Here is a 4,002-nt window from a genome sequence, read left to right on the forward strand (position 1 = left end):
TCAAAGATTGCTCCTCAAGTGGGACATTAGATTATTGTGTATCAACATAAGTAGGAGCCCTATATAACTTTCTTGAATGTAGTTTTCATATCGCTTAATACAAGTTTATCGGTGCGAATGATCTCAGTTATTTTTATGTTTGTGAGAGTCTCTGGCATTTTGGTCAAAAATATCGAGTGCCTTGTGTTAGCGATTTAATAAAGTGCTCTAACGAATACTTGGCGAATACTTTTGCACAAATCGCGTTTTTATGCACTATTGCATTGCTTGAAGTGATCCATAAATATTTTAATTTTTTTTTATTTTACGAACCCGGTTGTGCGAAGGAGATTGGAGGGTTTATCAGGTACGTATTTATGGATGAAAAGAAATGGCTTCAGTCAGTTCACATCAAGTATAATTCCTTAAGATTTTGTCGTTGAGGTTAAGCTGAGGACGGGACTGTTCACACTAGAAGCTTCATATAACCCGAAATATTTCCCATGTTGATCATAAAATCGTAAGACTAAATCAAAATCTAGATCGTCAAGTTACCCAATCACGGGTGAGAACGAGTTCTTGAGTTCGCCAATCAGGTACGATAAGGGCCTACACTCCACGGTTGGCTAAAATACAATACTGCTATTCACGAGTCATCACACGTGGTCCATTCTAAATTAAAGCATAGATAGTTAATTCTACTTCAGTTGGACCAGTTATTTCTCCTAACCAAAGAAGTGGCGACTTCATGGGCTACAGAAAAATACGGATTCGTGGGCCGAAGGTAGGAATTAGTGGGGAATTGATTAATATGCTGATTCAATAGGTACTTTTAATGTGAATAATGTTCTGTTTAATATTTCATGTGATGCGATATCGTAGATACCAACTTTTTTCAAGTTGAAAAATTACCGTTACTGTTAGGTAAGTTGTACAGAACAGTTTTTTATCATTTTGCATTATTTACGCCGTTAATAAAAATATTTCAATGGTCTAATTCATCTGAAAAAGTATGCTAGGTGAGGCAGAAATCCCTTCGAGAGAGATATGGGATAGATAAACAGAACGGAGAGTGAAAAGGTGATCAGGGGCTGAACCCCTACCCACCATGGGAATATTACAAGGTACCATATTTCTATATGATCCTTACCAACCTTAAAGTAAGTCTTATACTAATGTAGTATAATACGTACTGTCATGTGGTTCCAAGGACCTGGTGTTATGCTATGTTAACTATAGCCATCTGTTGTTTTCCTTTCTGTGGTCTTCAGGCATTCAGGTCTTATTGGTGATGTTTAAAGCACATTGTAAAAATGAATGTGGTTTGAAATGAAAGAGGTGTCTGGATATATGAAATCTGAATATATGCCTACACAGTCCACTTAACAATTTCTGTTTTAAAATATTCTAAATTTTCATGTTCTGCGATCATTTTTATCTCAAAGTTAATTCTTTGTACCACCTGTGTGAGTGTTCTCCATTCTTGCTCTTTGTCCACCTTTTCCACCCTGACCATTTGTCTACCAGTCTTAGGAGTTATTTCAATGGTTAGCAGTATTGTTTAAAAAATTCAACTTCAATTCATAGTAGCTAGTAGCTTGAATTTTCTATTGAATTAAACATGAAAATTGTGACTTCTGAGTATTGACATTACAAAAATTATGTATTCCATTGTGCTTTAGGTAATCACAAGTTTTCTGAGTCTTTATCCCTCCTACTGTCAAAGACCCCTTCCATGCTGACTTCTTCCTTCCATTTTCCAGGTGAAATGCCCATGTTAACACCTTCCTCATTAACATAATGAATCCCAGGGCGATAGTGACTCAAGAGGCTGGGGGCATTTCATCTATGTCACTTATTGAATTATGAAGTCAGCTCTGTGAGAATTTGTTAGTGAACACGTGTAATAAAATAATTTGCATGTAACCCAAATCGTCATGATGAATATTTGAGTCAAGTTGGTCTAGTCATCAAGTGAGCCAATCTGCTAGCAGACTTGGTGCAAATGCTGTCACACTCTTGTCGGAAAGGTGAATCTCCTGCTCTCCTGTTGCAAGGCAATCCTATATTTGCTTGACTGTCCCCAAATGAGTCTCAATTTAGTCTGTCCGGAAAGACCTTTGCTGTAATCACAATATACCATTCACCCTTAGGAATATTTTTCAAGCATGCTCTCACTTTCATTTTGGTTTTGAAAAATGTTAATGGAGCATTTCATTTAATATAATCAAATACAGCATGGAAAATTTGAATTTTTCTTCCAAAAGTTAAGGTACTATGTCTTCACGATGGTCTGCTAAAGAGAAAAAATTATGGGTAGCTAAAGCTTCTTTTACGGAGAATAGTGAATTTTTGCCTTTCTTAGGTTTCTAAGTGTGGAGATACTATTTCCTGATGATTCCAGTTGGCAATGAGCTGGCTGATTATAATGAAGTTCATTGCTTCTAATCCTGCCTATAACTTTGGTATGATATTGTCATCTTAATCATTTAATGGAATTAAGTTTGTTTCAGTATGACTTAAGATATTTTAGTACCTTTTAAACGGCTACTATAGCTTCCAGTTAATCAGTTACAATGTAGGGTTAGTTGTTTTTCTTTCAGGATGTTATATTAGCTGGCCTGTGAATTCTGTAATGACATTCCCTTATTCCATTTCCTTTCAAAAATTAATCCACTATTCCATATGTTGGCCTTCTAGAATCTTTCCAGAAGGATCTGCAAAAATTCCTGATGTAGCCCTTTCACATAAAGATGGAAAAAAAACAAATCATTTGGTTGGTTCATATGTAAGCTTTGTATATTTGCTCACTTCTTGAAAGGAAAATGTAATAGTAAATTTACTTGCGATTATATTCTATTTTTAAAAGTGAGCAGGAAAAATTCAAAGAGTGAATAACGAAATGCTGATTCAGACTCAGGATTAAAATCATTCTTTTCCCCTATTTGTGGCACCACTTACGTAAATGACTGAAAACATTTTATTATATATGCAGTGATTATCTGGTTGGAATGTGTTTCATTTAACAATTTCTATATACCTTTTGTTTTAAAAAATTAATTTTCCTAGATTGAATTGAAAATTATATATTTTAAAAATCTATTTGTGATTAAAAATGAATATTTTAATTCAAAGAATTCCTAATAGCAAATTTGATAGATATATGTACATATTTTGGAAAGGAGACTTACTTCTACTGATGGTGTCAGCACTATGTATGATACCAAATTTTAAATTTTTTTTAACACCTGTTATCCTCTTTTATTTGCACTGTGATGCTCTTCCAGGAATGTGGTACCAGCCCCTGGGACCACCATTGAGGTTGCAGATACACATTATGATACCATCGTCTTTGTGGCCGAGTTGTGTTCCTCTTCCTTGAAATGGATTCATTGCCATTGAAAATGTGTGAGCTTTTTTCTACTGGAGCTGACAGGTAAGGTCATTTTGAGCCAAATTTTCTGGGCTTCTCAATCACAGCAACTGATTTTAGGACTCATTTGGCCATGGCTCATCAGGTTTTTTAGCTAAGTTGAAAGAACCTGGACTATAACCGAGTTTGAAACTGGGCTAAATCTGATCAGTGTAAGAAGGATTTTATCTATGGATTGTTTGAAACCAATTTATGTGGGGTGGAATGAAATTTGCCTGGACTGGTTTGGGTTAACAATGGTCTGTACTGGGCATTTTAGATATGGTCCTGACTGGGCTTTCAAAAGTAGTGTTTTCGATGGAAACCCCCCTTCCATCTGTGTTAAACCATGCAAATAGATTTCAAACTGGTTCTGTTAGTAGTTAAAAAGTATTTTTGACAAGCGATTTCAAACTCATCAATACAAGTTGTGTAGTTTTGAGTAAACATTTTTAATTGACATTTTATTGCTAGTCAATATATGGTTATTCCAATCCATTGAATAATAACCCAAATGCGGAATTTTGCAAATTCCAAGGTTTAAAAATACTGTGGTTTAATAGAAGTAAATGAATACAATTTTCCCATTTGTATTTATTATAAAAAATATC

General features: G+C 34.8%; 1 long non-coding RNA gene across 1 annotated transcript; it reads left to right on the forward strand.

Moving 5' to 3' along the window:
• Positions 1–860: 860 nt before the first annotated feature.
• LOC139686468 (uncharacterized) lies at positions 861–3,298 on the forward strand. The gene is made up of 3 exons (XR_011700379.1): positions 861–903; positions 991–1,103; positions 3,267–3,298. It is a non-coding gene; the product is annotated as an uncharacterized lncRNA (long non-coding RNA).
• The last annotated feature ends 704 nt before the right edge of the window (positions 3,299–4,002 follow it).

The sequence above is a fragment of the Hetaerina americana genome, unplaced genomic scaffold (genome assembly GCF_022747635.1).
Source record: "Hetaerina americana unplaced genomic scaffold, ioHetAmer1.1.p SCAF_1, whole genome shotgun sequence".
Lineage (NCBI taxonomy): Eukaryota > Metazoa > Arthropoda > Insecta > Odonata > Calopterygidae > Hetaerina > Hetaerina americana.